Source organism: Cervus canadensis, chromosome X (assembly GCF_019320065.1).
Source record: "Cervus canadensis isolate Bull #8, Minnesota chromosome X, ASM1932006v1, whole genome shotgun sequence".
Taxonomy (NCBI): Eukaryota; Metazoa; Chordata; class Mammalia; order Artiodactyla; family Cervidae; genus Cervus; species Cervus canadensis.
In genome coordinates, this window is record NC_057419.1 from 112,612,327 (window position 1) to 112,626,061 (window position 13,735).

Genomic DNA, 13,735 nt, shown 5'->3' on the forward strand with positions numbered 1-13,735 from the left:
ACAATTCAGTCATCAGTGAAATATCAGAGATGAATTGCATCAATAACAGAGTCTGAATCCATGTTTTATGCTTGCTGATGGCTTTCCAGCCCATTCCCTCTTTCTCATTTGTCTCAAGTTTGCACAACTCTGGAATAAAGTCCAAGTGATCCCTCCCTTCATGCCAGCCGGGAGGTTCAAGCCATTAAAATTTCAAAGGAACCCTCACCCTTACCCCGTGCCCTAGTCACAATAAAACTAAAACAACCACTAGCCTCTTCCTTCATTCAAGTTAAATGGACCTGCTTGGGAGCTTGCCATGCTCACCTTATGATGGAATAGCTTTTTCATACCATCTTTGTGCATTATGACATCTCAGCCTTGATTTCAAACCCAATCTGAGGCTAAGAGATGATTCTTTCCTCACTAGGGCAATCATAAAACCAAGATTCTATCCATTAATAAATAATAGAAAATGTACATCCCACTTCAGATGAAAGCTGACTCCACCTTCAGAAGTAACTGACTTCCAGTCACAAAGGGGGATTTTTGCAATTGTATCCATGAGGGAAGAAGACGTTTGAGAAGCTTATATAACATGTCACATACCTCTCCCACTCCCACTTAGCTACAGATTAATTTCCCCTTAAATATATTTGCAAAAGCTTACTTTTCTAGCCAGGCAGAAAAGAATGCACCATTCAAAGCCATCGTCTGTACAGAAATCCTGGTAAAGAGTTTTAAAGAACTGCAATGTCACAGCTCGCCTGGTATTGTTAATCCCTGAAAAGGAGAGTCAGCATTGCCCAAGAAAGCTTTGTTAATACTATAACCATCACACACTTAGCCAGAAAAAAAAAAAAGTAGCAATAGTAGGATTGAATCTTGAGTAGGTTTTATAGAAATGAAGGGTCTGTACGAGGTTATATAGTGAAAATGATACTGACAAATGCCATAGCAACCAAAACTGCTTGTTGTCTTGTGAAAATAAAAATCTTCCTGATGGTCAGGCATTTGGTGTGCGTCTATAGATAAGTGTATGAGTAAAAAGGTTCCCTTGAAATAAAATCCATTCCAGGGCTGCTAAGACTGTTCAGGGAAAGGGGTAACTTTGATCGCGGAACTCTTTTTTTTTTTTTTTTTTCAGTCTAATCCTACACAGAAGATATCAATTTCAGTTTTCGATGAAAACAGAAAGGAGAAATCTGTATTTATGTGAGCATGTGAAGCAGCCACTGCACCGCCTGCCTGCACAGCCGGGTTGTGCTCCCAGGCAGGGCTCTTCAAAAACACTGTATTTCCACAGAATGAGATTTCATTTCCTCCTTTTGCTAAACACTGCTCATTGCCCTCACTCATAGAGTTCTTTCTGGGTCTAACTTCCATTCTTCTTGCCCTGGTTTCAGTGCTTCTCATTTTTCTGGAGATGGTTTTCCTTTTACCTTATTGGTAGATTTGGTAAGTAGATTTGAACATTATTGGTAGGTTCAGCATCCTGCCGCTTTGAGATAAGTCCTCAGCTCTTGAATCCAGTCTTATCCATTGGTTTATAAACTCAGAAATATTTCCATTCCATCACTATGCTTACCCTGACATTAGTCCCACTTGAACACGAATGCTCCTCTCTCTCTCTCTCCTAGGAGTCACTGCAATTTGCTATTCCCATCTCGAAGGAATTCTAATGGAAGTCTTCTTTCTCCTCTGCCTTCTCCCCTTACATACAAACAGTTCACAGGATCCACATTCTCAACAAAGTGGAAAGTACTACTATAACTTGAATGCATCCTACGAGCTGTCCACTTGATGAACCCCTCTGATCCTCACTCAGCCCTACAGGTTGTCATCCTCCTTCTCCATATGAGGCAACTGAGGCTGAGAATCAAAGCAGAAACCTTGCAACACTAGTGCTCTGCACAACTGAAATTCCCAGTTTAACCCCTGGGGCTGCCACAGCTCCCCACCATCGGGCCTGGAGATCAAGGGCAGAGTCTCAGGCTGTAGGGGTGGGGCAGGCCACTCCCTCCACCTCCCTCCTTTGTGAAAAGTGCTAAGAACACCATGAAAATATCCAGTGGTCCTTTCTGGGAGTCCAGCCTTAGGTCCACCAACCAGCCCTATCTCCCAAGAAGACCAAGTACACAAAACAAAAAAACCAACGCCCCTGGGGCTCTCTGCCACCTTCTCTTGGTGGTCCAGCACGCGTCCCTCTAAACCCAAGGTGTACAGACCTATACTAAGTCCTGAGCCGTGGAAGTGGTCCTCAGTATTTCTCCTGCTATGCCTTCCAAGATTTTCCCCTTGCAGGGAGGTTGCACAGTTACAGAGAAAAGCAAGCAGTTGAACACTGGCAGAAGAAATCAAGTTTGAACTTTGAACTTTGCATATGTGAAACAATAAAATTTACAATAGAGAGGATAGGTAAGGGGAAAAAAAGAAGAAGAAAAACGCACATTTAAGAAGGCCCACACAATGGCAGTGCTTCTGCAAGCCTTGGGTTTTCTTAAAAGTGACATGCAATTGTTTCTTGCAATTGTATTTCTCTTATCATTTTCTCTCTCCAACCTCTTACAGATCTGCCTTTCACAGAAACACATTTGGTGATGGGTACTGAATTGGAACACTCTACTTGTGATAAACCTGTCCTGCCGAGTTTATATAAAAGGAGAGGGGAGGTGCGAGGAGGGGGAACTCAAGTAAGAGAAGATAATGCCATAATTGAGACAATAGTAATTCTTCTTCTTACTTTTACCGTTAAAAACATTTTAACATTTGAAGGGATGAATACATAGCCTCTCAGGCTCTGCTATTCAATAATACAATTCATTACGAGGGAGCAGAGAGGAATCTCCGTAGCATTAAGAACATCAAGCAAGGGGGAAATGAAGGCCGGTGTTACAAGCCCTATGGCCAAACCCAGAAATGAATGACAATTAGATTGCAGCTCAAAATGCTCAGGCGATCCAGACATATATTTTGAAGCCCATCCATATTTTTCAGAAGGAAGAGAGAGACGATGCCTGGAATGTTGTCTTCCAAAAGTATTAATGATGCACTATAAATTTCCTCCACGTATTAATGATAATTCAGTCCTCATTAAACGCCGGGTGCTGATAGCAACCCACATTTCGGCACAGCAGGCCCTCGCAAATTTATTTCCCTTTGTGAAATCCAGTTCTCTTTAATAGTTTGTCGAAACATAGACTGAAGCTGCGCAGGGGTGAAAATCCATTTCTACGTCTGATCAAACTCAGGGTTTTCTAACCCGCAGCGCCTGCACTCCACAGACCCGCGGGCATCTTCCTGGGGCTGCACATTACATGTGGTTCCCAACAGGGTACCAGAGAGAGAAAAGCCCCCCTTTCTCCTCGGAGTGCTTCCCCAAACGTAAATGGTGGCGAGGGCAGCAGATGGCAGCCTCCAGGGTGCTGCGGGACGGGGGCTGGAAGTGGCAGCGTCTGAGCCGGGGGGCACCGCGGTCCCGAGAGGGCGCGGCAGGGACCCCGGCTGCACGCTACCGCAGGCGCTGCCCTCGGGGCCAAGGCCGAGGGCCCGTTTTAGGCACAGTTTTGCTAAAGAAATAAAAGACCCGGAGTGCTACCCCCCCAGGTCTGCGTCCTGGGGTCTAGGGGGACCCAGGACACCGGGGACTGGAGGTGGAGGCGCGCGGCGGTGCCAGGTGCCAGTGTCTTCGCAATCACTCTCGGGGGTCCGGGCGGGCTAGGGGCTCGAGCACTCCCGCAGTGACAGCTCCGGGGCACCAGAGGGCGCCGCGCGCACAGCTTGCTTTCGCCGCGAGCCGGGCACCGGTGGGGACTTGGGGGCCTCCGGGAGGTGAGGGACGGAAGCGAGGCTTCTTCACCTGCCCGCCCGCCCGCCTGAACCATCGCCCCCTCCACCCACCCCCCGGTAGCGCGCGACCCCGGGCCTCGCTCTGCAGCCCACAGGGAGGGGCCCGCGCTTCTTGGAAACATCGGATCAGGTAACCTCTGCTAACAAGCTGGCAAAACGCAAATGAAGGAGGGGGAAGCATCCATAACACCCACGGGAGCTCAAGCAAATGTCATTTTCAAACGACTGAGGATGAGCAATTGCCATCAGACGCCATCCTGCCGCATCTCGCAAATCCTTTAGCGCTGGCTCTGTCCTGAGGAATGTACCCCACCTCAGAGATGCCAGGTGCCACCCACCAAGGGGGCGTCCGCTAAGGATGCACAGAACTGTATCACAGTCATCCGAAAAGCACCTACTATTGTACTTGCCACTGTGACTCTGAGCACTTGCACATCAATCATTCTATTTAATCCTCAAAACTATCCCAGGAGGCATTCTCAGCCTCACTTTACAGAGGCAGAAACTGCAGCTCAGAAGGGGTATAGGATCTGTTCAAGTTCACACAAAAACCGTGTTCTTTTCACCATCCACACCACCTCCCTGATGGGGAACACAGCTGGCCAAATGACTGCTTATACAATTCTTCAATCCAGCAAGAAATACTGAAGCTAAAAAGTAAGCATATGAGTTTATAAAAATAACTCAGGCTCTTAATTCTTTTCACTTGGAAATAACCCCCAAACCTTCCTCTGGTGTCCTTTGAATGTGGTATCTCAGACTGGTTGAAGTAAGCCTTCCCCACTTGAGTTAGGAAGTGATCGCCCACACCAGGAGCCACAGTGGCCCAGACACCCGGAGTCCTTTAGACTCTCAGGCCTGGCTTCTTGCCAACATTTGCAAGATCTGCTTTCTGGGCACAGAATGGAAAAGCATCCAATAAGTGGTCCAGAGGTATCACTAAACACATTGGCATAAACTACTGATGCCAGGATCTTACCTCCTTCCAGAAGCTTTCTCAGCCCACATTACTTTCTGTCTCTGATCTCCCCCTAATACTTAATGTAGGAGCCATCCTGTAGCGACTTGCTTGTTTCCAACTCCTGTTCGCTGATTCTCTTGTGTGTGTCGGTCTTCACAGAGAGCTGGCAAGAACCACGGGAGCAGAGGCCATGTCAGCAGTGGACAAGCAGTAGCTCTTGGGGACTTGTGAAATTGAATTAGGGCCGCATCTCTGCTTACAACATCTATCACTTTCCACCAATTAAACAAGGTGGCCCTGTCTGCTTTTTCGTCTAGTTTGGGGGTTTGTTTATTTGAAAGACTGATGCCTGCTGACAGGTAGAGTTTATAAAAAGACAACAGTAATGGTGAAAAGGTGAATTATTTCCTTGGCATGATGCAATGTTCACTGTGTCCTCTCTTCTTGTTTGGATCCCTGTTTCATCTTTCTTTCACAGCTGTATTTTGATAACAGGTACTCATCTATGCTATAGAAAGCCAAAATACAAATGAATATTAATAGGAGACACCACTGTCTGGCAAATTCCCATCTTCTCCACCATTTGCTAGTAACGCACTTAAAGTAGAGTGCTGTGTAGCAATCAGATGCTTTGGGCTGGATATCTCTCCCTCTCTCTCATAATGCAGTGGCCAAACAGGCTGTTACTGATAAGAAATGGAAAGATGGGCAGTGAGAAGGAGGAAGCAAGAATTGATAAGGAAACATGATGAAAAAGGTGGAATGGCGGGGTGCTGGAAACTGGGAAAGCAGCAAGGCAGTATGTATGTTGTGTGTAATCAGTCGCTCAGTGGTGTCCAACTCTCTGCGACCCCAGGGACTGTAACCCACCAGTCTTCTCTGTCCATAGGATTTCCCCAGCAAGAATACCGGAGTGGGTTGCCATTTCCTTCTCCAGGAGATATTCCCGACCCAGGGATGGAACCTGCGTCTCCTGCATTGCAGGCAGATTCTTTACTATCTGAGCCACCAGGGAAGTCCCAGTATGTATATACAGAACCCCATAACTTGAGAGATGAAGTGCTATGCACTGAATATTTGTGTCCCTCCCCCCAAATTCATATGTCAGAATCCTAACCCCCAATGTGATGGTGTTGGGAGGTAGGGACTTGGGGAGATGCTCAGGTCATAGAGGTGGAAGCCTCATGAATGAGGTTAGTGCCCTTATAAAAGACCCGAGAGCAGTCTCATTCCTTCTACCACGTGAGGACACAGTGAAAAGAGAGCAGTCTCTGCACCAGGAAGCAGGCTCTTACCAGACACTGAATCTATTGCTGCCTTGATCTTGGACTTCCCAGCCTCCAGAACCATGAGTAATTAATTTCTGCTGTTTAATTTTTTGTTTCATTATGGCAGCTCAAAATAAGACACAGAGGAAGGCCCAAATAATTGGCACTTCTTGCTAGACCAGGTATGCCACCCAAGCAGCTCCTTTCAAAATGCACACATTTGCAGAAGCTTCAGAGTTTCCAGATCCACCCTGCCATGCTGCCTCAGCTTGAAAATGAGTTCCTCAGGCTAGCTAGGTACTTTGAAGTGAAAAGGACAAGGAGAATTTCATTCAGGATTCATTCTAGTTAATAATCCCCAGTGGCTTCTAACATCACAAAGAGTAAGATGACCACACAACATGCATCTCCTAACAGAGGCACATGACACCATCTCTGTGGAAGTCTTGCTGAAAGGCAAATGTGAGTCTGATCAAACATGAATCCAATTACCCATTTACAGGAAAAACAGAGGACAGAGGAACATGTTAAAAGACATCATGGGGATGTAATCAGCAATATCCAGATTCCCAGAAACTCTACATAACAAATGATCTCATTTCTTCAACAAATAAATTGGAGAGCAAGAAGGAGAAAAGACATGGAGAAACCTGTAGATTAAAAAGTTTAAACAGGGGATTCCCTAGCAGTCCAATGGTTAAGACTCCAACGCAGTGGGCATGAGTTCGATCCCTGGTCAAGGAACTAAGATTCTCGCATGCTACACAGCATGGCCCAAAAAAAGTCATAAAAAAAATCTTAAATACATATCAAGCAATTGCAATGTGTAGATCATAATTAGATCCTGATTCTAACAAAATATATAAGTAAATAAAATCCCATAGCATCTGAGAGATGATTGGAAATTTTAATCTTATTGGAGAGCTTATGGTATTAAAGAATTATTATTAATTAGTTTACATGTGGTAATGGTGGTGTGTCTGTGACTGTTTTTAAGACTCCCATGCTTGATCTAGAGATATATATCCAAGTATTTACAGATGAAATGATAATATCTGAGACTGGCTTCAAAATGTTCTAGGGGTGAATATTTATAACAGTATTATTCATAACAGACAAAAAGTAGAAACAACTCAAATGCCCATCAGGTGGTGAATGGATAAGCAAAATGTGATATGTCCATACAATGGAATACTATTCAGCAATTAAAAATGTATGAACAGCTGATACACGCCACAGCTTCAAAAACATGCCACATGTAGAAAGCTAGAAGCAAAGGCTGCATATTGTATGATTCCATTTATATAAAATGCCCTAAAAACGCAAATCTATAGAGACAGAAAGCAAACTGGTGGTTGCAGAGTGCTCAGGATAACAATGAAAGTTCAGGAAAATGAGCACAAGGAATCTCTTTGGGGGTGATAAAAAATGTTCTAAAACTGGATGTGGTTATTGATATTTCTACAACTCTGTATACTGACTAGAAGCCATTCAGTTTTACACTTCAAATGGGTAAATTTTTTTAAATGGGTAAATTCTATAGTTTGTAAATTATAACTCAATAAACCTATTTTGCTTTTAGTGCTCCAGGGGATGGGAGGAAGAAGTGGGTGGGAATTAAATGAGACAAGATCAGCCATAATTGCTTAAGCTGGGTGATGGGTACATGGGGTTTATTAAGCTATTGTCTTTAATTTTGCATATGTTTGAGAACTTCCACAATAAAAAATAATTAAAAAGTGAGAGGAGGAAGTCGGAGGAAGTGGAAATTGAAAGTCATCAGGAAGTGAAGTTTCTCTGGGGACCTGCTACTCTCTCCATTTCTCTTTTTCATGTGTCACATTACCTCTCATGGTGTCCTGTGCCGCTCGAATGACCAATTGACAAAGCCGCTCAACATTCTCTAGTCCAAATTCCAGATGGCACTGTCTTCACGGTCTGGCTGATTGCCAAGGCCACTCTTAGGCCAAGCCCTTGGTGCCAGTCTCGGTAGGATCACTCTTGGGTCAGGTGCCCATTTCTGGTCCAAACAGTGAAGAAAGAAGGAAAGAAAGGAAGGGAGGAAGAAAGAAAGAAGGACGGGACTTCACTGGTGGATCAGTGACCAAGACTCCATGCTCCCAATGCAGAAGGCCTGGGTTTCATCCCTGGTCAGGGAACTAGATCCCACATGCCTCAACTAAAGATCCTGCATGCCACAACTAAGACCTAATAAATAAATAATTTTTTAAAAGAAAGAAGGAAGGAAAGCAAGAGAGAAAGGAAGGAAGGCAGGAAAGGGGAAGAAAGAAAGACATGCAAAATGATATGCACCAAGTTCCCCGGGGAGGGGGCTGTGGAATAGGCTGTTTGCTCTAGAAGTGAAAGTTGAGTGAGACGCTAGCATGTCCCATATAGACCCCATTCCTGTTGCCCACAGAACATAACAGAAGGTGCTACCTTTCGGGAACTGCCTTTCCTGCATGCGGCTCTAGCAGTTGAGTCTGAAATTCAACAAGCAAGAATGAACGAAAAGTGATGGGATGTACCCTAGTCTAGCACTGGATGGCAAAGGTTAAAGAACAAGTCAAACTCCTCTTAAGGGCCCATGGACGTTAAGTGTGGACCTAAAGAAACTCAGGAAGTCCCCAGCAACCTATAGAGGTCAGTGATTCAGCAGGCCCAGCACCTCTCCTCAACGCCTTTTCTCTGGTAACCTACTCTCAAGAGTTTTCTCCCAAAATTAATTGACCATAAAGATGATAAGAGATGTTTAAGAAGAAAAAGAAAAAACTTCTGGGTGGCCAGACCTGTGTCTGCCTTCTTGTGGCGGGGCAAGTAAGTGACAGTGAGTGGTCCGTTAGCAGCAGGTCACCCCTGCCACCTCTGAAGAGGCTGATTACAAACATTTCCCCGGTTATTACCCCATAAGCGCACCTACCACCTCCCACACAAGTGGCGTGTTGCCTTAGGCAGGGAAAGTGCTACATTTCAGCAAAGAAAGCTATTCAGCCTCCAAGCCCCATTGGCTTGTCCCGCTTGAATACACCACAGGAGAAGTAGGACTCTCCACCTGCTGCAGTTACACTTTAGCTGCCACTCCAGCTCTTTGACTGGGTTAATGCCAGCCAAATGCTGGGGTAAATTCATGATGCCAAAGAGATACTGAAGACTGCCACAGTGAATTCCAACTAACTGACCCCTTTTCCCTCTGCCTGTAAGCGCCAAAGGAGCATGTCTCTGATGGGACCAGTCTAGCCAAAGCTGCTGCACAAGCTCCGTATCTTAGTCACTCTCCATAATTGCTCACCATGGCGGATGTGAGGAGCTCAACACAGCTCTGCCTTCACAAAGGACATTTTGCTTCAAAATGGACCAGACTCAGGTACATTAAGGACAGGTGTGCATGCCCTGAAGTGCTCCTTGCCCAACTCTTAATCTCTACTTTCTGGATCCCAGCTTCCCCCCTCACATGTCCCCAAAGCTCCGTGGCACACATGAGCAAGCTCTCCTGAAGGGAATCATGATGTCTCCACCAAGAAATAAAATATCAGGATGAGAGAGGTTTTAACTAATAACATTCCCCCTCCTCTACCATTTACTTTTCATTAGGCTCGCTTCTTTCTTTGTGTCACTGGCTTTCTAAGTCTATTCATTTCATCCACTAGTCCTTCACCTTCAATCAAACCACGGCTTTGCATTCAAACATAACTTCACTATTAATTGAGCTTTTACCTTACTCTTGCCTGTTTTCTTCATAGATTTTGGCTGCTATAATAGAAAGCAATGGAGTCTCATCCCCATTTGCCAGCCACAGAAGTACGTCCCAGTGATTCTATATCCACCAGCAAGCCTCCCATCACAGAAAGCACCCTTACCTGAGATGCCATGAGAATCTTCCACTTGACCCTCATCCCCTCTCCTTTGTATTGTTGGTGGGGCTCAGCACAGAATTATTGTCCAAGGGCAAATGACTCCTTCCAGATACAGTCAAGGCTCTGGATCAATTCTGGTGGTTCGCTGATCACCAACACTAGTCCTAGACCATGAAGTCGGAGTATAACGAAGCTGCAGTGGGGGATGCTGAGCTCAGCACAGGCCAGGAGCCACCTTCTAGGGCTGGAACAATGAACCCGAGATCCTTAGACTCCAGATTACATGGACTTGCCTTCATAGGTCATGAACCCCCTACAAATATATTCAGATTGGTGTGTCTGTGTGTATGTGTGTGTACATGCAATATTTGGTGGACAGGGTCCCCAGCTTTCATTAGTTTCTCAAAGGGGTCCCTGATCTAAAAAGCAAACAGTTTAGCATCACTGTACTCAAAGAAACACTAAGCTTGGTCAGCAGTTCTCCCCATGGTATTGTGAAGAAGAATAAAGAGCCAGAGTACGGGGCTGGGCATGATGAAACTGAGGATGAAAGTTCAGGGCCATTTTCTTCAGAGCCACACAGCCCAGTCCTAGCCACCAATCCAGATGGAAATCCTGGCTCCAGGGTTCAGATATCGCAATGATCTAAAAATCTTGCCTGACTGATCCATGGACAAGAGTGTGCATTGAAAATGTAGTAATGCAAACTGAATCACTGGGATAACATTTATACATCCTTGCCCTTCCTATGGACCAGTCCTCTCATTAAAAGGATGAAACTGAGCCCAGGGAGGGGAAATGGCCTACCTACTGTCATTCAGGAAAACTGTGACTGAGCCTGGCTACAAGCTGGATTTCTCTGCCACCCCCATATTACCACATAGCACCTACTGGTTTCACCTGTCCTCTCCCTGCACCCGGGGCCCCTATGGAAGACAAAGGCCTATAGTTAGTAATAGATACTGATCAGGTCATTTTGAATAAGGCTTCTAAAATGCTGATCCTGGAATAACCAGAGTCAGCATCCCAGTGGGAGAGGGAAAACCAAAAGAAATCCACCAGAGACTGACTTCATTCCAGCAAATGGAACCCTGACCAAACATGAGCATTCCTTAGGAAAGAACACGAAAAGGTTAAGTACGGCAATAACCACAAGAGGCCCGTAGGTAGTTTAGAAAGTACCTTATCGAAAACCCAGGGCAATGTGTACCAAGAATCCAAAATATCAGAAACTTTGAACGAATTACCTTTGAGCAACTAAGAAGCCAAGTGAGAGAGAGACGAGCTGCAAGATAAATGCTCCTTCTCCAAATGGAAAGGTGGCTCAAGCAAAGGGAACAAAGATGCTCTTGAAAAGTGTCAGAACAAAGGCACTAAAACTCAGGGGGACCAAGGGAACTGAAAAGGAACCAGACAAGTTACCTAAAAGCCAAATTTGAGATCTAGTCTAAGAAGAATGCCAGCAAGACAATCAATGGGGACAACTGACAGTTTGGATAGCAGCCATGTTTGGGAGACCAAAAAGTGAACAAATACCAAGCAGAATATCAGTGGGATGTCTGCTCCCCAGCCCCCACTAGAAGTGTCCAAGTCATGAAACTGAGTGAGTGAGTGAGTGAAGTCGCTCAGTCGTGTCCGACTCTTTGCAACCCCATGGACTAATGTAGCCCACCAGGCTCCTCCATCCATGAGATTCTCCAGACAAGAATACTGGAGTGGGTTGCCATTTCCTTATCCAGGGGATCTTCCCAACCCGGGGATTGAACCCAGGTCTCTCGCATTGCAGGCAGACGCTTTAACCTCTGAGCCACCAGGGAAGCCCCCCGCTAGATAGTGGCAAATGCTGTGGATGTCCAAGGCCTACAGAATAGCTTAACTGTGCGCCCGTCACTAAGACTCAGGGGCAAAGTGTCTACATGAAACTAGGTCCAAAAATGCAGCCTGTCCTCATCAAGGGCCCCGTGACAAGACTGCCACATGGCCAATACGAGCTCCATTCATAAAGTAGGGTCCTAAAGAGATCCCAGGGCACAGGCTGGGCAACACCTAAGTTTTAAGTCAAAAAATGAGTTCAGTGACCACTTGGACAACAGTTTACACAAGATGATGTCATGCCAGACCAATCTATCAGAAATTTTTAAGTAGCAAAAATACATATGGATTAAAAAGGGAATGTGAAAACAAAAGATTTTGACACAGTTCCAAACCACCATTGGAGTGCAGGTATGGTTGTATCAGGATAAATGATGGGCACAGGGACAAGAAACAGGGAAAAACCTGATTTTCTCTGAGGAGAGAAGTCTAGACCCCGTGTGTGTGTGTGTGCATGCTCAGTCATGTCCAACTCTGTGTGACCCCATGGACTGTAGCCCACCAGGCTCCTCCATCCATGGGATTTCCCAGGCAAGAATACTGGAGTGGGTTGCCATTTCCTACTCCAGGGGATCTTCCTAACCCAGGGATCAAACCCGCATCTTCTGCATTGGCAGGCACATTTCTTTATCACTGAGCCACCTGGGACACCCTCTAGACATTACAGCCTCCCCAAAAAAAACTGATGAAGAGATCTAGTTCATCTGACTTACTCAAAAATTATGTGGAAGAAAGTCAGCCTAGTAAAAACTTCAGGTTTCCAGGCAACACTCAACCCTTCTGAGTAGTAACATGTTAAGCTCTTTAGATTAAACTGCAGAAGATGCTGAGAGGCTGAACGAGTGGGCTGAAAAGTAGCAGGTGAGCGTTGGTGTAGGCAAGCACAACATAATGCACCATGGAAAAGAATCCCATTAACCACTCAAAATAACATATGAAGCAATCAAGCCTTCTTTGTACAATCCTCGGGACATCTGCATCCAAAATGAAAGGGCTAATTCTTCTATTATATAAATGGAGTGACACAGAGGTCATCCAGCTAGAGATGAGGGTATGGAGGCTGAGGGACAGAGCCGGGACTAGAACCCAGGCCAGAGGACTTCACTGGGAGCACAGCAATCACAGAAGAGTGCATGCATGTGTGCTCAGTCGCTTCAGTCGTGTCTGACTCTGTGCGACCCCATGGACTGTAGCCCGCCAGGGTCCTCTGTCCATGGGATTCTCCAGGCAAGAATACTGGAGTGGGTTGCCATGCCCTCCTCCAGGGGATCTTCCTGATCCAGGGATCAAACCAGTGTCTTCTCTTCTGTCTCCTGCACTGGCAGTCAGCTTCTTTACCACTAGCCCCACCTGGAAAGCCCCAGCAAAGAGTATTAGCCTTAAAGTATGAGTGGACAGATGAAGGAGTCTTGGAAACAGTATGGTATAATGCAGGGAGCACAGGTTTTCAAGCCAGATACATTCTAACTGTGTACAAATTCAGCAAGCTGCTTAATTGTTTTGAGTCTCGGTTACCTCAACTGTAAGATGGGAATCATAAAACATACTTTCCAAGGTTGTTATCAGTAGAAGTATTTTAAAAGTGCTCTACAAAGGGATCAGAATAGACATTTCTCCAAGGAAGATATACAAATGGCAATACACACATGAAAAGATGCTTGACATCACTAGTCATTACGGGAATGCAAATCAAAACTACAATAAGATTCTACTTCACATTCACTAGGATAGCTATAATCAAAAAAGGAAAATAACAAGCACTGGCGAGGATGTGCAGAAACTGAAATCCCAATACACTACAGGTGCACATGTAAAATGGTACAGCTGTTGTGGAAAACAATTTGGCAGATCTTCAATAAGTTAAACAGAATCACTACATGATCTAGAAATTACACTCCTAGGCATATGCCCAAAAGAACTGTAAACAGATGTTCAAACAGAAGCTTGGCTAT